Below are 22,102 nucleotides of genomic sequence, written 5' to 3' on the forward strand. Positions count from 1 at the left end.
AAAAAAGAAACCAATAAAGTTTAAAACAGGGAAAATAATAAAGCTAACAACACGTTCTAATTCATGTAAATTAGGTGCAGGTAAGACTATGTATAATTCAATCTTGAGGCACAACTCTCTATTTGTGAACCTGTGGAACACAAGTAAAAGGTGACCGGGTCTCAAAACGCACGCATGGGAAAGGCCTAGGGCAACAGTTATACACACTTCCTTGCACAAAGGGAGAAAACGAATGATATTTTAAAGGAGTCAGCAGTCTCAATCAATTCTGAAATCTGCCTGAGAAAATTACTGTGGTGTCAAGGTCTGGGAACAATGCTCTGTGATTCTCAGCTCTGTCCTCTGCAACCATGGTTCAACTTGTGAGCTCGAAGTTCCGCCTCTGAGTCACAATCCCATCTTCACGAAAGACAGCACGTGTCTGCAGCACAGTAATTCTGCCATCCACTGTCTCACCTGTGCAGTTTTGGGCTCCTTCTGCCCTCACCACTTCAAGATCAAGCAAGAAGGTTACCAGTAAGGTAACCTTCTACTGGTACAAAAGTCTCAAAAACGTTCTATGTTTCCTGTGTATACTGAGGGGCTTGCTTCATTAAATCAGAGGATCCTTCCCAAATCTCTCCTGAGTAATGTCATATATAGTCCTGGCTTCAGCTGAGATGGCTGAGGAGATGCCAGAGTTACATAACTCACCTCTTCTGAGAGCCAGGAACCCTCATTTGACTGGGCACTGACCTTTGGAGACAGAAGCAAAAGGCTGTCCATCATGTCCTTGACTTTCTGACCAGGCTGCGATTTCCTGAAAGAAAAATCACACAATTTTAACATCACTGGTCATCAGGACAGGCTAAAACGTTTCCAAATTGTCAAGCATGGGCTCCTTCTTGCTTACAGCTCTTCCCTCAGCCTATCTTTTTTCTCTCACATTTTACCATAACAGCAAGAAGAAATCAGTCATATCTTGGCCACTTTTATTAGAAATACCCTCAGGATAATATCCAAGTTCATGCTGTATAACACTGCTTTTTCATACAACTGCTGGCCATGGTCCAGCTAAGCTCTGTCACTGTTTTCCTCCAGTTCCCCAAGACAGTTCCTCTTTTGCATCTCCACCCTCCCTGGCAGTGACATTAACCCAACAGTCTTTCCTTAATTACGTAAGTATTCTTTGAGACTACATATGCTTTTTTCTCCCATGTTCCTCACTTTTGAGTCCTCACTAGCAGAGAAATTCACATACATATTTCAGCTACAGACTGTTCAAGGCAATCTATGCTTTTTCTATCAACCTCTCACTTCTTCCAGCCTCTGCCTTTTGCCAGTTCCAAGTGCACATCCCCATTTTTAGGTGTTCTTCGCAGTGGCACCCCCACTTTGAAGTATTAAAACTCATATTAGTTTCTGTTTGCTGCTGTCTGTCCAAAGTACTACAAACTTAGTGGTTTAAAACAACTTATTATCTCATTGTTCCACCGGTCAGAAGTTTAAAATGGGTCTCAATGGGTTTAAAATCAAGGTTTTGGTGTTAGCAGGACTGTGTTCCTTTCTGGAGTCTTTCCTGGGTCTGTAAAACCGCTGGTGGCCATCCAAGTCTCTCTCATTGCATCACTCCAACAATGACGTCTCTTCACGCCTGTTCCACAGTTAAGGACTGGTAACATTGTGTCAAGCCCACCCAAACAGACTAATCACCCAGTGTTAAGGTCAGCCACCTGGCCACCTTCTCTCCAGCCACTGCTTAGCTCTTTTTCTACGTATTCCAACTTGATCACGGGCTCCAGGTATTATGTGTAGGTATCCCGAGGACGCCACTCTTCTACCCACTACAGTCGTAAGAACGCCAGTCTGACAAACTGTCCCAGCCAAGAGGAGCCCCAGGAGACACTGACTAAATCACTGTGATAGCCTGGACAGGATCCTGGACTAGAAAAGGGATATTAGATTAAACTAAGGAACTCAGAGTACATTGTGAAGTTTGGATAATAATAATCTATCCATACTGTTTCATCTACTGTAACATATGCACACACTAACAGAAGATGCTGGTAACAGAAGCAGCTGTGCACAGGGTATGTGGGAACTCTCTGCCTTGAACCGGGGTTTTTGTGCCAGGCAATGCCCAGTTTAGGGATCCATTCTCAATGCTATGATATACAAGAACATAGAAATATCTTGATACAAAAGCAGAAAGTTTTTTATGCTTTTGGTAATGGAAAAATAAACTGTGGGCTTTATTTTAATTATCAGAAAAAAATTGAGACTTGGATTCTAGGGACAGGTTTAATTAATTGTTTTATGTAGGAGCCTGTGTGTGTTTGTGTGTGTGTGTGTGTGTGTGTGTGTGAGAGAGAGAGAGAGAGAGAGAGATCTAGATTTATTTTTGTGGGCAACCATAGAGGTATATAGGCCAAATGTGTTTGTCAGTGAGGCCAGCTGCGTGAGAGAGAAGTCCACAAGTAAAATTCACACTAACCCTAATAAGAGGAGCCTTGAAGAATTTAAGAATGGAGGGCTGGTTAAGATCTTGGCCACAGGGACAGGCACTGTTACACGGCAGGTTAAGCCGCTGCTTGGGACGCCTCATCCCATATTAGAGTGTGGGTTTGAATACCAGCCACTTGGCTGCTGGTTCAGCTCCCTGCTAATAAACCTAGGAAGCGGAAGATGGTGGCTCAAGTACTTCAGTTCCTGGTATCTAAGTGGGAGACCCAGGGAGCATCCCTGGTCCTGGTTTTAATCCAGCCCAGCCCCAGCTGTTGTGGCCATTTGTGATGTGGACCAGCAGGTGGAAGAGATCTCTCTCTCTCTCTCTCTCTCTGCCTTCCAAGTAAACAAACAGGTAAATAAATTAATCTTTTAATAAATAAAACCTTGGTCACAACACACTGCTCCACGCCTCCATCCTTGTGTCTCCTATCATCCTGCTTCACCCTGATCTTCATAAGGGACTTCCATTCATGCTCAAGGATTTAATGCAAATGTCAGTTGGAAAATCCATCTACCTGTTCTACCTCTTGAGATCTCAGAGCTTCTGAAACCCATTTCTATTACAACACATCACATTGCATTTGAATTTTTTTTTATTTTTTTCTTAATTACAAAGTCTGTTTCCCCGTCATCACCTCCAGTCTCTGCACCCCACCACCACAAAGCTTTAAGGAAGAGATGCTGTTTGATTCAACAACAAAAATGTGGTTCCAGCACTGAGCATAGTACCTAGCAAATGGAAAATGCTGAGTGTATGAATGAACGAGTGAATTTAAAGGAGGAAAGAGAATGAGGGAGAGACCCAAAAAGAGTCCTATCAGCCCCAAAGGAAGCAAATCTTCTAAAGTTTAATAAAAACCTCTTGCTGTGCTTAGTTTGATGCCGTGATCTCCAAAAGTTTAACAAATCAGAGTTTTGAAACATGCTACTCCGCGCTCTGCTCCTTTCAGCCAGCCCCTCCCCCTGCAGAGCCCATCTCCATTGAGATCCTTTTCACACCCTCTTATTTCCCTGAAGTCCCCTCAGACCTGGTTTCCCCCTAACGGCCTGCAGTTCACTGAGAAGTCCAAGCCGCTGTGATTTATATTCCAGCCACCTGGAAGACGCTGTGGTCCAGCTGCACATTTGTATATTCATTGAGCCATACCCGCAGCTCCATAGCCACTTGACAGCTACAGATGGCAAGGCTGTTTCCCAAGGCAGGGGTGAGCAAGAGAGAGACAGGCGTAAACATCACCTGGAGGAGACAACAGCTTTGGAAGAATGAAGAGAGCCAGGACTGACGGAGTATTAAAAACTGAATAGGGAGCAGACAGTGTCTTCTCATTCTATTGGCATCCACTGAAAACTGCTCTACGGTTTCACCAATATCAATGTACTATTACACAATGCTCAGAATATTTTACATACCTTGGAATTGTATCCAGCAGCTTATGAGAAAAAGCATTGAACTTTAGCTTTTTCCTCTCTCTCTCTGTCTGTCTGTCTTACTTTCAGGATGATCTAACTGATCATAAATCTTACAGCAAACTTTTCAAGAACAAAAAAATATACAGGAAGTCGAAATGGCTGAAGACATATAGGAAGTAAGTTAGTCACAAAGAAAAGGGTTGGAAACCTAGTAAAGTGGAGTTTACAGAGGATTTTAGTTCCCATCTCTTAACAGCCACAGAGGTTAACACATCAAAAACAAAACTGCCGGCCCATAGTAGAGAGAAGCAAGGAAGTCACAGCTTCTTCTCCCCAGTCTGACTCAAGAGATGCATTTCCAGAGGAGTGATCCTGCCTCTTAAGAAACAGACCTGTGTGTCACCTCCTTCCACGCTGCTGCCTCCTGTCACCCCAGAGTTAATGCTCCACATTTTGGCCCTTGCTCATATAAAGTCAAATACGCCCACTTGTACTATTTCCCACATGTTCCCTTCCTAAATATTGTCTCCAGAACCTCACACATATAGGACCAGAAATTAATTGCCCATTTTGTTTTTTAGCCCTGATATTGCTCAACATGGCGCCAGATAGTGACATGACCCGCCTCAAATAACCGTCCTTCTACAAAACGCTCACTTCACAAGAAACACATATGGTTTTCTCCAGGATGCAGAGCACCGTCATTGTATTTTGAGATGAGTTTCCTTTGGTTCATTACAATAAACTGGCTTGGATGTCTTTCAATTTTAATCCAATTCCTACTGACAAATTAGTTCATATCCTGGGTTCCTCAACTTTGATTTTTCTTACCTCATCCTTTCCTTTCTTATGTGCTTATCTTTTCTATCCTTCCCTTATATTGTTCCAGTGACTTGAACAAGAATTCCTACCTCAGATAATACTGAAAGAAGTCACAATTTTTACCTGCTTAATGACAGTAGGAATAAAGGCAGAATGTGAGAGAAAATACGTCACCCAGATTAAAGTAGAAATACCTGCCTCTTTTCTGAACCTAGGCATGGCTCCATTCATGAATGTTGGTAATGGTGTCACAGAGACCACATTTCCTGATACAAAATCGCATAGTGAGTCCCAGTATAGAAAAAATTCATCTGTTGTGAGTAGGTTGAGATATTTGATGGCAAAAATATATGTGTAGGAGTTAGGAGATATACCAATGAATGAATATTAATGTGGCAGATCATAAAGAATCTACTCTGAAATCACTTACGGCACAGCATATTCCACCAATGTGATGTCCTTTTTCAATAAAAACGGGCTTAGAAAAAAGTCAAATGCTCCTTACACAATGCTATCAAGTTTTTTATTGTTCAAAATGTGGGATTCAAGTTATGTCAATGGCAGAAATATGCTTTGCTTTTTCAGGAGCTAAACGGATGGTCATTGATTGACTGTTTCAAAACATATTTGTGTTTTGGTAACTCGGGGAAAAACTGATCCCAGTCGTAGGTAGTGGAGAGATGGAAGTGGAATCCAATCTCCATTCATCGTCCTCACTCACCATCACCCACCCGGTGAGACAGTCTCTCCCTCCTTAGAAGCAACAAATCCCAGGGTGGAGCAAAGACTCTGCTGGTTTTCCCCCTGAAATCTGAGATGTCACTGTTTCTAAAAGAGAAGCATACAGGCCGGCGCCTTGGCTCAATAGGCTAATCCTCTACCTGCGGCACCAGCACACCGGGCTCTAGTCCCGGTCGGGGCGCCGGATTCTGTCCCAGTTGCCCCTCTTCCAGCCCAGCTCTCTGCTGTGGCCCAGAAGTGCAGTGGAGGATGGCCCAAGTGCTTGGGCCCTGCACCCCATGGGAGACCAGGAGAAGTACCTGGCCCCTGCCTTCAGATCAGTGCGGTGCGCCGGCCGCAGCAGCCATTGGAGGGTGAACCAACGGCAAAGGAAGACCTTTCTCTCTGTCTCTCTCTCTCACTGTCCACTCTGCCTGTAACAAAAAAAAAAAAAAAGAGAAGCATACATAAAAGATCCAGATTTATTCTTCATGGGTTTCCTGAAAGAGCAACTGGCAACCTAACATCCAGATAGAAAACTTGAACAGTTACATATGAAGAGGACAGTATAGGGTTACGGAAATATAGAAGGGGTGTATCCATTGGATTGCCCTCCAAAGAACTGCCTGAACTCTGAGACAGAGTTCTCCACTGCTTGTGTTAGAGAATGCCTTAGTGAGGTTGACCCCAATTCCAAGTCCACTCATTCTGGACCCTCTCAAGTATCTCTTCTTCTATCATGAAAATTATTTCTAAGATGGAGCCAGACAGAATAGGTCTCTCTGCAATCGTCCTACTTCAGAGACACCAATTGGAACAACTATCCATGATTGAAAATAACTTCAGAACACCTAAGAAAATCAGCTAAGAGATTACGGTACTAAATTGTAGCACAATATAAGAAAAGTTTCAATAAAAAAGAAAAAAAACTCAGGGCTGGCATTGTGGCATGGCAAATAAAGCCACTGCCCGCAATGCTGGCATCACATATGGTGACCAGTTTGTGTGCTGGATGCTTCATTTTTTTCTAGCTCCCTGACCATGGCCTGGGAAAGCAGCGGAGGATGGCCCAAGTACTTGGGTCCCTGTACTCATATGGGAGACCTGAATAAAACTCCCGGCTCCTGGCTTCAGCCTGGACCAGCCCATGTCATTGCAGTTGTCCGGGGAGTGAACCAACAGAGGGAAGATATGTTCTCTCTCTCACTCTCTGTGTTTGTGTGTGTGTAACTCTGATTTTCAAATAAATAAATAATTATTTTAAAAATAGGAAAAATCTTTACAGGCTAAGAATAGTTTTACATTATCCACATCACCCCAGGAAATAACATATTATCTGCAGGAAATAACATATTCTTGGAAAGGGAAGAAATTGAACAGAGAGCTTTGCTCTAGTCCGCCACACAGAGCTCTATACAGTTAAACCCAGCACAAAAACAGACTTCTAGGTTGACTCTTGCACAGTGAGACTCCAGACCCCTAGGGACACAACCTGAAGGCTTGCATGACAAACTCAATCTCTGGATGACAACACGGTCAGCAGCTTCAGGCTCTGAACAACCCTTCGGGGCAAGAAGGCCTAAGCAGACCCCAGCTTCAGGTGTGCCCCAGTGCCACACCAGTCACAGAGGAGCCACTCTTTGAAATGCTCCAATACTACACCTGCTATGGTAGCCCAAATTAAGAAACCACACCAGACAACCTGTCCAGTATCTCTCAGTATTGTGGTTCTTCATCCTCAGATTTCCTGGGAAAAACTATCCTGGAAGACTGGAACAAGTACCTCATTCGTTAAATGCACAGGGATAAGTGATAGTGAGGAAATAAGACATTATTAATGAGGAAAAATAAAGTCCAGTGACCAACTAAAAAGATGGTGATGTATAAACTGAATCACAATGATTCAAAGTAATTGTTTTAAGGAAGCGTATTGAACTTCAAGAAAGTAGAGAGAGGTAGACATTTGGCTCAGTGGTTAAGACATCACGTGGGATGTCTACATCACATATTACAGAGCCTTGGTTTGAATCTGGCTCCACTTTCTGTTTCAGCTTTCAGCTAATGCACTCTCTGGAAGGCAACAGATGATGGCATAAATATTGGGTCCATGCCAACCATGTGGTAGATTTGGATTTTGTTGTAAGATCCTGGCTTCAGCCTGACCCATTCACGGATGTTTTAGGCTTTTAAGGAGTAAACCAGTGGATGGAAAATCTCTCTATCTTTATCTCTGTTTCATTTTTCTTACCTCTTTCCAGATAACTACAATTTAAAAAGAAAGAGAAAAAAAAAGAAATCACAGATAGAGAGTTCAATGAAATGAGGGAGAGATTGAGATTTTAAAAACAACACAGAACTACAGGAGCCAGGGTGCTGACAGCGTGGCACAGCAGGTTAAGCCAGTCCCTGCATCACCAGCATCTCATATGGACACTGGTTTGAGTCCCAGCTGCTCCATTTCTCATCTAGCTCCCTGCTAATGTCCCTGGGAAAGCATCAGGAGATAGCCCAAGTGTTTGGGTCCCTGCCACACGTGTGGGAGAACCAGATGGAGAAAATATTGAAGCTGAAAAACAAAATGAACAAAATGAACATTGTATGTAAACCATGTAATGTTAGTAGGAAGGTAAAAGGACAAAACTATTAAAATAATAAGACATAATACTTTACAAGAGAATATAATATAAAAATGTGAATGTTGACATCAAAAGATAAAAATTAATGGGAACAGAAAAAAAGTTTAGTGTTTTTTGGGGGAGGGTTGTGATCAAAGTTAAGTTATTAGCTTAAAATAACCAGCTATAGCTATTAGGTGCTTTTTGTAAGCCTCATGGTGTCACTAAACCAAAACCTGTAGTACATATATGAAACACAGAAAGAGGTCAAGACATAATTTCTTAGTCACAAAGGACGATAAGAAGATAGGAAGGAAAATGGATCTACAAAACATTAAAAAAATTAGCAAATGGAAATAGTTAGTCCTTACCTATCAATAATTATGTGATAAGCAGGCATTTGGCCTACCAGTTAAATTGCTCATTGGGAGGCCTGCATCCCAAATCAGAGTCCCTGAGTTTGAGGCCTGGCCCTATTCCTAATTCCATCTTCCTACTAACGTGAACCCTCGGAGATCACAGGTGATGGCCAAGGTCACTGGACCTTCCACCCATATGCAAGATCTCTTGGTTTTGGCCTGGCCATTGTGGCCATCTGGGGAGTGAACCAGAAAATGAATAATTGGCTTTCTCTGTCTTTCCCTCCTGCTCTGTGATTCCAAATTTCAAATTAATTTTAAAAATTAAGTAAAACACATATTCAAATAAATAAAACCAGAAATGAAAGATGACAAACATAGTAGAACTATAAACTGTTATAAGACATTATTATGAACAATTACATACCAAAAATGGATAATCTAGAAGAAAAGGATAAATCTATAGGCATATATACTACCAAATCAAATTATGAAGAAATGGAAAATCTAAGTGGGCAAATAATAAGGAAACTGAATCAGTAAAATGTCTTCTATCAAAGAAAGTCCTAGTACCTTTGGCTTCAGTGCTGAATTTTTACGAAACATATGATTTTTTACTTATTTATTTCATTTATTTGAGAAAGCCACAGATAGAAACATAGAGAGACAGAGAGTTTCCATTCATTGAGTTACTCCCCAAATATCTACAATGGCTGAGGCTTGTCAAAGTCAAAGCCAAGAGCTGGGAAATCAAGTTTTGAAAGTCTTTTATTAAATAAAGTCCCTGAACTTTATGGCTTCAGTACTGAATTTTAGTAAACATTCAATTTTTATTTATGTATTTGAAAAAGACAGAAACATCAGGATATAGAAAGATGAGAGAGAGAGATAGAGAGAGAGAGAGAAACTTCTGCCTGCTGGTTCACTCCCCAAATATCTGTAAAGAATGGTACTGGGCCAGGCCAAAGCCAGGAGTGCATAACTAAATCCAGTTTCTTCATGGGGGGTGACAGTGACACACCCACTAGAGCCACTACCTCTTGCCTCCAATTGCACATATCAGCAGAAAACTGGAATCAGCTGGCATTGCAGGCATTGGCTTTACCCATGACAAAGCTGGCTCCTGTTTTTGATTTTTTATTGAACCTCATTACTGTTTTCCTAATTGTTTGACTTTTATATTCCCAGTGATAGTGTGTGAGGGTTCCCTTTTCTTCACATCCTTGCCAACACTTCTTATTTTTTTTTTTTACTTTTTATAATAGCTATTCTAGTAGGTAGTAGATGGCCAGTGATGGTGAGTATCTTTTTCATATACCGATTATCCATTTGAATGTCTTCCTTTGAGAAATGTCTATTGAGATCCTTTGCCCAAAATTCTAATCAGGTGCATTGTTTCTTTGCAGCTGAGTTGTGTGAATTTCTTATATATTTTGGATATTTACTCCTTACCAGATGTATAAATTGTAAGTATTTTCTCCCATTCCATATGTTATCTCTTCACTCTGTTGATTATCTCCTTGGATGTGTAGAAATTAATATTATGTTGTACCATTTTTTTTTACTTTTGGGTTATATCTAAAAAATTCATTGTCCAGACCAATACTGGGATCTTACAACTAAGACCCCACCATTGCATTCTTCTATGTATGTGCATAGAGTTTTGCCAGCACCATTTACTGAAGAGACTTTGCTTTCCCTATTGTGTGTTCCTAGCTCCTTTTTCAAAGATCAAATGATCAAAAATACATGGCCTGTCTCTCAGCTATGCATCTGTTATCTTTACTTCAGTGCCATACTGTTTCCATTACAATAACTTTGTAGTGTATTTTGAAGTCAGGCAGTGTGAGGTCTCCATATTTGCTCTTTTTGCTCAAGGTTACTCATTAGATTCAAGATCTTTTGTGATTCCGTATGAATTTTAGAACTTGTTTTAAAATTTTCTCTTTAGAATGTCAATGGGATTTTGATGGGGGTTACACTGACTCTGTGTATTGCTCTGGGTAGTATGGACATGGAACAGTATTAATTCTTTATACCAAATGGTACCTTTCCATTTGTGTCTTCTTTAATTTCTCTTTTCAGTGTTTGGTTGTTTTCACTTTAGAGATCTTTCATCACTTGGTTAAATTCATTCTGAAGTATTTTTTCATGGCTATTATAACAGAATTGTTTTCTTGATTTTTTTCAGAGAGTTTGCTATAAGTGTATAAAATTGCTACTGATATTTGTATGTTGATTTTGTATCCTGAAATGTTAGTGAATTCATTTATCAGTTTTCACAACTTTTTGATAGAGTGTTTAGTCAGATTTATAAATTCATATAGTCTGGAAACGGAGACAATTTAAGTTCTTTCTTTCTAACATCAACATCTTTGCTCATTTCTTTTGCCTGATTACTTTGGCTAGCACTCCCGGTATTACTGAATTACATACGTTGAAGCATCCTTGCATCCCTGAAATAAGGCTCCTTTGATCATAATGAATGGTCTTATTAATGTACTGTTGAATTCAGTTTGCTAGTATTTGTTGGGGATTTTTGCATCTACGTTCATCAGAGATATTGTCTGTAAGTTTCTTCTTTTCTTATCTCCCTTCTGTTTCCTTTGAAGTGACATTGCTTGGCTTTGATATCCAGCTAATGTTGGCCTTGTCAGTTTTTTTTTTGAGGACTTTGAGAACTAACTGCTATTAACTCAACTTTAAATTTTGACCCACGACTGGCATCTGGCCAGCAGTTAAGACATTGGTTGGGATGCCCACATTCCATATATGAATGCTTGGACTTGAGTATAAACAAATCTTTAAAAAAAAAAAGAAATAAAAAATAGAACTACTTCATGGTCCAACAATCCCTGTACTAGTTATATATCCAAAGTAAATGAAGTGTGGCAGGGAAATACTTGTACTCCTATGTTTATTGCAGCATCATTCATGAGAGTCAAGACCTGGAATGTACCTAAGTATTCATCAATTGATGGATGGATAAAGAAAGTGTGATACATACAATGAAATATTATTTGGCCATAAAGCGGAATGAAATCTAGTCATTTGCAACAACACTGGTGATCTTGGAGGGCATACTGTCAAGGAAACATGACAGACACAAAATACAACCATGGCTAGATCTAATATGTACAGTATGTTGATCACAGAGGCAGGGAGTGCAATGGTGATTATCAGTTGTGGTTGGGGTTGGTCAGAGGATACAAAATCTGAGTTAGATAGCAGGAATTCATTCAATGTATCTCATGTACCAACATGGTGACTATAGTTAATATACTGTAGAAAGCCAAGAGAGTAGATGCAAAGTATTCTCACCATGATAATAACCACAGAAGGCAAATGCTAGTGTTACTTAGGTATACTTGGTTGTTATATTGCAATGTATATATTCTTCAAAACACGCTGTATCTGACAGATAAATACCATTTTCAAATTGAATAATAGCTGCAATTGCCTAAACTTCATTCGAGGTTCTAATGCATGCAATGGAAGAAGGCAAGAGGGACCATGTTCCAGAATGGGGCAAGAGGCTGATCCCTGTGGCAGCTCCAGCAGGCATCGGGCTGATAAGGGAACATGGGGTGTTTTAATGTCCTCTCCTTGTGAACCACAAGATGGTGGGGCTACAGACCTGCAAAAAACTCTGAAAGCATGGCGACTACAGTGAGATCAATGTGGGTATTGAAAATCATCGGGTGGTAGATAACGAGGGGCCCTGCCATATTCAGGGGATGACACTGGTCCTGGCTGAGGCCCCAAATGAGAATCAGCTTTGAGCATACACATATACACACAAAGCTAGATTGTAAAAAATCAAATCATTTTTTATCATGGAGATAAAGACAACAGAAAACCTGGTTAGGAGTAAAATATGTGATCTTTAAAGATTCCCAATAATTAAGGTTAAGAAAGAGACTGGTGGGGGCCAGCGCTGTGGCACAGTGGGTTAAAGCCCCGGTCTGCAGCACTGGCATCCCATATGGGTGGCAGTTCGAGTCCCAGCTGCCCCTCTTCAATCCAGCTCTCTGCTGTGGCCTGGAAAAGCAGTGGAAGATGGCCCAAGTCCTTGCACCCCTGCACCCACATGGGAGACCCGGAAGAAGCTCCTGGCTCCTGGCTTTGGATTGGCACATCTCCAGCTGTTGCGGCCATTTAGGGAGTGAACCAGCGGATGGAAAACCTTTTTCTCTCTCTCTGCCTCTGCCTGTCTGTAATGCTGCCTTTCAAATAAATAAATAAATCTTTAACAAAAAAGAAAGAGAGTGGAAACTCAAGAACAATGAAGGGTAGAACACAGGTAGAGGATTTCAAACTCTCCGAGTTGAAAATGACCTGATCTCGTCTCAAAAGACACCTTGCATTTAGATCCCACTTTCACATAATTTCACTGATGTAATTTTCATAACAACCCTAGAGAGAGAAGACTGATACATTTGTTTCATATTTTTGAGATAACAAAATAGATGGACTGTTTGACCTCAAATTTTGCTTTGCTTTTTCCTGTCTCCTCCCTGTCCTAGGATCTGGTTTTTAGATTTTGTCTGTGTTGCAGGGACTTCTGATATATGTGCCTAGTCCATGCTTTATTCTGAGAACTATCCATGATCCATACTCCTGTTGAGCTGTTAATTAATCTTCCATGTTGAGGGCATGTGCTGTTCCCAAGACACCGCTGATCCAATCATGAATAGCTTCTTGACACAAAGTGAGCCCATCAGATTATCTCCTTCAGTAAGTTGATGTTGTCACATGGAGAACATAGTTACAGGGTGCTGAGCAGGAAACCAGAGCAGTGAATAAGGAGTGATAAGCAAGGACGCTTCTTCCAACCTCATGTACGTCAAGGCAGAGAAAACATTTGCACAGAGGAAAACATAAGGCAGAGAGGCGGGAGAAAAACATGGAGATGGGGATAGTTGCTTCAGAGAGCAGTCAGAGTAATCTGGGTTTCAAATTTGCTCTTTCCTGAGAACTAGCTTTCCTTCTCTGTCCCTGGTTTTTCGTCTGGTTTGGTTCCAATCCCATTTGTTAAGCTAGTTCAAATGGGTTTATATTTTTTTGTAAAAAAGATTTATTTATTTTGAAAGAGCTAAGACAAAAAAGATATATATATATACACATACACAGATTTATATGTGTGTGTGTGTATAGAGAGAGAGACAGAGAGAGCAAGAGAGCGAGCGAGAGACAGTGTGTCTATATGCTGATTCACTCCACAGATGGCTGCAATGGCCAGCACTAGACCAGGCGGAAGAGCCAGGAGCCAGGAGCTTCATACGGGTCTCCCATGGGGTTAGCAAGGATCCCAAATACTTGGACAATCTTCCATTGCTTTTCCCAGTCATTAGCAGGGAGCTGGATCAGAAGTGGAGTATCAGGACACAAATAGGCACAAATATGGGATGCTGGCAATGCAGGCAGTAGCTTAACCCACTATGCTGCAACACACACCCCAAGAGAGTTTGTATTTCTTAAAACCAAGTTCTCCCTGACAAAGATGATTTAGATTTAGATTCCCCTTTCAACAGGGCCACATTGACAGCAAGCATCCACTTGCTGGTTGGGGTCAGCCTGGGCACCCCTGATGCTCCCGTTTGTGGGAGAAGCTGAACACACTGTTGTCACCATTCCACCCGCTGCTTTTCCCCCACTGGTGTGTACTCCTTCAAGATCCTCATTCCCAACTCCTATCACTGTACACATTGGAAATAACTGCTCACAGTGAATGAAAACTCCTACTCTTTTATCCTTTCCATTTTTTGCTAAATGAGAATAAGACTGCCTCAAAATGCCACATTTTCATCTTCAGTTCATTTAAAAAACAGATGTTATTTTTCTCTCACATACATGCCATAAGAAGGGGCCATGAGAAGCAGTATAAATTCCCTTCGCTCTTCTCTGTCTCTGCAATATACTTCTATCTTACCACAAAACTCTGTTTTGACATTTAAATCAACCTTCATTTGCATCACTTTCTTGTTGCTATATTCTAGACAGAATGTGTTAGGTTGATCTATTGCAAGTCACTGTCATTGTAACCCCTTTCCACATAGCAGAAGACAAATATGCTACTAAATTTTCCAAGGATCCTGTTTTGTTCATGTTTACTCTATGTACATATGCCACAATTTAAAGAATATCTTTATACTTGGAACACATAAAGCTGTTTCGGTTATTCTGACTGGGTCCAGACTTTAGAAGGAGAAGGTGTTTCTAATCCTTACACTATTTCTTGTTTGGAGAAAATGTCATTAGCATTCTACTTCTAGACTCCTTTTCTTTTCCTGAGTGGGGTGCCCCAAATCATTTTTCAGTCTGATTGAGAATCTGAGAATGTATAAATCTACCTCGTACCACTGATGTCCCTTCAAAGAACCTGTCTTTGTCCCTCTTTTCTGGGCATCTGGTCTACTTCTCACTCTGCCAAAGAACCCTTCAGAGGTCCAGAGCTTCCTAAGCCGGTGGTTAGGCCTGGGATTCAATATTAGATAGCAGACTTGTCTTCAAACATAAGTCACATCATCTAAAATTAATTGCATAAGCAGTAGAGCTCATATTTTTCATCTATGTCTGTTTTAATCCTTGTCTCTTTTCTTGTTGCTTTCAAATGTAGGTTGGACAAATAATGCTATTTTTAAGTTCCCATAAAACTTTAACATTAGAAAACACACCAAAAGTTTCACAGTACAAGTGTCCTCTATAAAATTTGTGGGAAAATGGAAATAAAAGAAGCATACTTTGGTGCAAATTTTTTAATTCAATGCATAATTCTTGCATAATATGCATTTTCCACACACTTTTTAGAGTTCCCTCACATAATTATTCTTAGTTAACAGCCCTCTGCCCTGGACTTGTTAGCAATGTTTCCCTTCACTCTCATGTGCCTCCACTGTCCTGTATACCTTTGTGTAGTCCATCAATCCAGTCCAATAGCCCAGCACCAGATTTTGTTCACCCTTTGTAACTCCAAGGTCCCTCTCCTCACTCAGCAAGCCATTCCTGTTGCCCTGCCTTGATACAATCCAGCTCTGAAGCTCCACCACATATTAAATTCTGTGTTTTTAACCTCAACTGCAACATGCTCAGTTCTCTCATCTCCATATTTCCATTAGCCTTATCTGCCAGCCTCCCAGGTGACAGCCCAGCTTTGACACCTCACTGTTCTCCAGGTCCACGAGACGTGCGGAGTTTCCTCCTCTCATCTGCAACCCATATAACTGACCAACATCTGTCTGGCTTGCAACATGAACTCCTTCTACTTGAGCAGAAATTACTTGGCCAGCAACACACAGTTGGTAAATGGTGGGCAGAAATCAAATCAAAAGTCAAGACTGATTAATGGGTACTAAGTTACAGGTAGATAGGAATAAGAAATTCTGATGTTCTGTCACATGATAGGGTGACTACAGATAATGATAATGTGCTGTGTATTTTTTTTAAACAGAAAAAGCTAGAAGAAAGAATTTTGAATGTCTTCACCATAATAAAATGATGAATGTTTGGGGAGATGTGTTTACCCTGATTTGGACATTACACAATATATGCATGTATCAAAATCTCTCATGGGACCCCATATATACATACATATATATATATATACACACACATATATATATATATACATATCTGCCCCACCCATACCCCTCATATTAGGGGTGCTCAGAGGTCACGAGTGTCTAACAGCCATGGGTAGCACCATACTCCCAGTCCCTTCTGCGTTCTCAGGTGTCTTTGCATCTCTCTGGGCTACAATTGAACGCTTTTGCTGCTTTCAACACAAAGAAGGGAGAGGAGAAATCTGAAGGGGTCGGCCAGACACAAGTCATGCCCTCCAGTCATCTCAGGACAAGTGAACAGAACACTCTTCCCAAGGTTTTCAGATTGCCAGTTTATCCTGCAGTACTCCTGTGCTTACTCCCATGCCATCCTCTGTTAGAAGGATCTGCTTCCAGACCCAGCAGAAGTCAGCACCTCATTTTCAGAGCTGCTCTGCAGCTCCTTCAGCAGAGACAAGGACAAGGCAGGGCCAGTGTGCTCCAAGGAGGTGTGACAGTGCAGTTAGTAACTCAGCAGGGCTGCGGGATGCAGCCTGCACAGGACGTTTTGTGAAGGAGCCTGGAGGTGTCTGCTGCACCTCACAGGAGTGTTTTTCTCCCTCTTAAAGAACCTGGTGTAAATTCATTTAATTACTAGGTGTTAAGTGAACACCCAATTATATCCAGTGAACTCCAGGCTCCCAGGGGCTGACAGAGTTTCTGGTGGTTAAACCGCCTTTATAACTCTCACTTCACCTTGCTCTCCTCACCCTTAGCAATGTGGATCTCTTAGGACATATTTTTAGGAAAAGCAAAATGTAGAAACTTAGAAGAATTATTCAACATAAATGATATAATGGCAATATTCTTCAACATTTTTCAAAGTTAATGGTTCAAATGCTAAAAAATGAGATAAAGTAGAAAAATAACGTCTCTGGAATGTAAAATATTCAAGTTCAAACTCCATCTTAACTATTTGATAGCCATGTGCCTTGAGCTAATTGAACTTTGGTTTTTGGAGTATGGATATAGCAAATGTGAAGGTTTATCATCCTCTGCCCATCCACATTTGGAATTACTCAATGTTCATTTCTAAGCAGCTTATAATGTCTTTCGCGGTAATCTTCACCATGCTTATGTCTTTATTTGCCATCTTTGCATAGGAAACTCATAATTTCTACCACTGACACAGATTTACTAACATATAGCTGACAACTCCCCTTGAATGGCACAAATGAAATCCCAACTCAGTCTCTCTCCTATCCGACAGGATGCTTTTCCAGACTTCTAAACCTCAGGGAATGGCTTCATCATCCGTGCCATTCCATGAGCCCAATCTTTGGCATTATTCTTGACTGTGCCATTCCTCATGCTCAATACTCAGTCCAGCTGCACCTGCTATCAAGTTTCCTCCTGTTTATGATGACATCATTTCCCCATCTCCTTGGATGCCACATGATTACAAAGTCTCGGCACTTCAATCTCCTCCTAACTAGTCTCATTGCATTCACAACTGCCACCTCTCTCCACCCCATTCTCCTCTTAACATCTGAAGAGATCTTGAAAAACAAAATTTAAACTGGGTATTATCATATGTTCACAATAGTTTAATGACTCTTCATTGCTCTCATGATGAAGACCAAAATAAAATCCTTGCCATGATCTACAAGTTATGACCTCTGATTCTCCATTTTCACTTCCTACTTTCCACTCCTCTATGATCTAATTGTACCTTTTCTGCTTTTCCAGTGAGTCCGTGGCTTCCTACTCCATGGCCTTTGCACACCCAGCTCTTTTGTAAAGTAGTATTATTTCTTGCTGCCATCACACAGTAAATTCTCATTTATAAGTGAATGATCACAACTGCAATTTTAGATTTCTGCAAATTTTGTATTTAATGTCTATGTCTCCCAGTAGATTATAAGCTCTCAGGCATAACATTTGATTTGATAAACTTTTCCATTGTCTAACATAATCTTTGACATTTGGTATATCTTCAATAAACATCTTGGGGATGAATGAGTGAAAAATGAAAGACTATTATTATAAGGATAAATTTGTATTCAGGCCAACAGCATATAATTGCCTAAAACCTAACAAATACTCAATATATGTCAGTTTGAAAATGAACATGAATTATCTGACACTCAAATATTATGTGACTCACCAAGGGCCGCAGGAATATTAACAGTAATCTGAGGAATGCCTTGTGGGTGATGTTCAGTGTATAAAATGGCTTGGAGATTCAGCTTCTCTTGGTATTGTGAGCTTAGGAGGTTTCAACATGTCCATGAGTGCATGGGGCATGAGGACATCTGCCATTCTTCCACAATGTCATATTCAAGGCAACAAACAGAAGAGTGGGCTTCCAGGGCTGCCTGTTTGCTCCCTACCTTTCCACAAGGATCGGAGAAAGCCTGGCATTTGGTTGGTTTCACTCAGAAAAATTGAACTGATGGCAGAAGTCCAATAAGACCTTAGTCACTGTCTCAGATAAAAGTCATTAGGATCATCACAGTTTGCATGGATCGACTACTTTTGGGACAGGCATTATGATAAGTGCTTTACATGAATTATTCATTCCCACTGCACAGAAATCCTATGATGTATTAAGTTGAGCTATATGAAATCGTCAATATCTGGCCCTTTTTGATCCCCCCAAAATGACAGTTTTACATGCCTTAACTAAACAGATATCATGACCTCGGTTTTTTAAAAGTGGCAAATTGAGGTTTCGAAGGCTAGGATTAGAACCTAAGGCAGCCTGATTCCAGAGGCAGAGGCAGAAACCTGGAGACCAGAACTGTGTCCTCGACAATTAAAGTTGTTTCTCACCCTATCACTTCCCAGGTTGCCTATTTCAGTTCCCTCAGATGTGCCTCTGTACTAATTCAGAGTAAAACTATACGCCACGATACAGGTTAGCATACACATCTCTGTGGGGAGAGAAACATTTCCCAGCCAAGGGCCAACCAGGACCGACCCTGCTTAGCTCTCCAGATGGGGCGCACTCAGGGTGGAATGGCCGTAGACGAGAGAAGTGTCCAAGGGTTGAGTATGTGATGGCAAGTGCGAAGATGAAAGGACAGAAGGTTTTCCCCAAGCCCTACAGGAAGGAAGAAATGAAAGGATAATGAGCACCCACCTGGGCCTGAATAGAGGTAGAGAGACCCAGAGGGAGTTTGGGAAAAGGAGCTCCCCTGGCCCACGCAGCGATGCTCTGCCTCCTGCATCAGGGACTGGAACATGAAGTCCTACTCCAGCCTTTAGCGTGGTCCAAACCTCATCACCAGAGACCTAGAATTGGCAGGAATCCTATGGGTCACACACTCCAGATACCTCTTTTCAAAGATGAGGATACTGATGTGCATCTCCTGAGTACCTTCTACCAAACCAGGTGCTTCACTTACTGGTCTCAAAGGTGTGCAGCAAAGAGAAACAGTGCCTGCCCTCACGGGGTTTACAGATTGAGCAGGGGGACCTTAGCCTCACTCAATGACAGCGTGATAGGAGAAGGAGCTCAGCATGACCTTTTGAGAGTGAGGATGGCAGTGGCTGGCATTGTGGTGTAGCCAGTAATGCTATCTGCAATGCTGGCTGGCATGCCATGTGGCCACTAGTTTGTGTCCCGGATGCTCCACTTTCAAGCCAGCTCCCTGCTAATAGCCTGGGAAAAGCAGTGGAAGATGGCCCAAGTGTTTGGACTCTTGCAACCATGTGGGAGACCTCGATGAGGCTCCTTGCTATTGGCTTCAGCCTGGCCCAGCCCTGGTTGTTGCAGCCATCTGGGGAGTGAACCAGTGGGTGGAAGACTGATCTCTCTCTCCCTCTTTGTCTTTAGCTCTTTCAAATAAATAAATGGATATTAAGAAAAAGAGGATGGCATGGTGTGGAAATGACCTGAAGAATTGTAACAAACTTGGCAAACTGACCGACCACCAGAGCAAAATGGTTTGCTCAGGGCCACATCATTGATTTTATAACAAAAGGCAACCCATAAGTTTCTCTGTGCCTCATCGGTAAACGGGGGTAATGTGTATTTCACCAGACTGCGGTGAGTACTTAATCAACCAGTATATGTAAATACTTATAGTGCCTAATAGCTGCTCAGTAAGTCACCGTTTTCTGTCTCTTTTTATTTCCTGGTCCAGTGCATTTCCTGTTACATGACATTGTCTTTCATTTTAGGAAAATGAGCCCCTCAGGGTCAGCAATTTTGGTCGGTTTTGATATCTGTTTAACTTGTTGCAATGCTGTTTTCCGGGACTGGGCAACATGATCTGAAAATTATGGCCTTGCACATCACTGGGCCAGGAGTCAGATGCCGCAGCCAGAAGCCGAATGCATTCGATTTGCAGCTCAAGCTGTTGTCTGTGCTTTCACATGATAAAAACTATTGAAGGCTGACTTGAAACAGCTGAGAAATTCATCTTATTTTGGGCACATACACTTAGCAGTATCCCTCGAAAATTGCCTAATGGTCAGCTAGTTAGAGAGGCCCTGCTTAAGGGGGTCGTTGTCATCAATGTTCTGCTCGTTAGGCAGAATGAATGGTGATCCAGTAGGCTCTGGGGTCACGAGCTTGCTAGGCCATCTGCATTTTGCGCAGGTCTGGGGTAGGACACAGTAGTTCCCAGCAGATAATAAACATGAGCATCTACCACCTAGCCAACAGCCCCTGGTGCTGAACAGCATAGTAAGGTGGTTAACAGCTGAAGTCATGGAGCGAAGTCAAACCAGAGTCAGAGCAAAGCTGTAGGGCAGCTCTCTGAGTTTGTCAAGTGATTTTTACCCAATAAGCATCTGTTCACTTGTCTATAAAATTCATGGGTTTAGAGATAATTGCATTATTTGCTTTGCTCACTGTGTGGCATATATTACTCATCCAATAGGTGTTAGCTGTTAATAATGGTTATTATTATTATTATCACATTTAATATTATTATGAGTAGGCCTTGCCCTTGAGGAGTTCACAGCCTGGTAATCTAATAGTAATATGGCAAAAGACTGGGCCGGCGCCGCGGCTCACTAGGCTAATCCTCCGCCTAGCGGCGCCGGCACACCAGGTTCTAGTCCCCGTTGGGGCACCGGGTTCTGTCCCAGTTGCCCCTCTTCCAGGGCAGCTCTCTGCTGTGGCCAGGGAGTGCAGTGGAGGATGGCCCAGGTGCTTGGGCCCTGCACCCCATGGGAGACCAGGAAAAGCACCTGGCTCCTGGCTCCTGCCATCGGATCAGCACAGTGCGCCGGCCGCAGCGTGCCGGCTGCGGCGGCCATTGGAGGGTGAACCAACAGCAAAAGGAAGACCTTTCTCTCTGTCTCTCTCACTGTCCACTCTGCCTGTCAAAAAAAAATATATATATATGGCAAAAGACTAATAAACACAATCATTACGATCAATAATTTTGTTATAATTATCAACAATGTTAATTATATAATTTTATAATAATTACATTATAGTAATATTGTTGATATTATTATTTAACAATGAGTATATGTTTTCTTTTTTAAAGATTTATTTATTCATTTGAAAGGCAGAGTTACAGTGAAGGGGAGGGAGAGGCAGAGATAAAGGAATCTTCCATCCGCTGGTTCACCCCCCAGAAAACTACAATGACGGGAGCTGGGCCTATCGGAAGCCAGGAGACGGGAGCTTCTTCTGGGTCTCCCGTGTTGGTGCTGTGGCCCAAGGACTTGGGCCATCCTCCACTGCTTTCACAAGCCATTAGCAGGGAGCTCGATCAGAAGTGGAGCCATCAGGAATTAAACTGTTGCCCACAGGGGATGCTGGCGCTGCAGGCTGCAGCTTTATCTATTACGTCATAGTGCTGGCCCTGCATGTATGTTTTCTATATGCCAGTGACTGTTCCAAATTCACTGGATTACTTTATATTGATCCTCTCAACAACATTCTAAGAAGGTACAATTATCACCATCTTACGGATGATAAAACAAAGGCTCAGAGAGGGGAGACAGATAAGAATATAATAGATGATTCTGTGGGGATGAGGTTCCCAGGGGCACCAAGGAAGGGCATGGACCCTATCTTGGAATATCAAAGAAGGTGTCCCAGAGGATTATATCATTGAGCTAAATTTTGAAGACTCAGAATGATGCAGTCATACAGGAAGAAAAGTGGTTCTACTTTTTG

At 41.8% G+C, this 22,102-nt stretch overlaps 1 long non-coding RNA gene across 4 annotated transcripts in view; it reads right to left on the reverse strand.

Moving 5' to 3' along the window:
- The window catches only part of LOC149125274 (uncharacterized), a 220,174-nt gene that overhangs the window by 166,184 nt on the left and 31,888 nt on the right, over positions 1–22,102 (reverse strand). For 2 of the 4 annotated variants that reach the window (XR_016211362.1, XR_016211363.1), the window contains exon 2: positions 736–799. This is a non-coding gene — a long non-coding RNA (uncharacterized LOC149125274). Of the gene's footprint in view, positions 1–693; positions 800–22,102 lie in introns of all 4 variants that reach the window. The other 2 variants (XR_016211360.1, XR_016211361.1) reach the window with 1 other exon arrangement.

The sequence above is a fragment of the Oryctolagus cuniculus genome, chromosome 7, assembly GCF_051225735.1.
Source record: "Oryctolagus cuniculus isolate XC-2025 breed Fujian yellow rabbit chromosome 7, ASM5122573v1, whole genome shotgun sequence".
Classification (NCBI taxonomy): Eukaryota; Metazoa; Chordata; class Mammalia; order Lagomorpha; family Leporidae; genus Oryctolagus; species Oryctolagus cuniculus.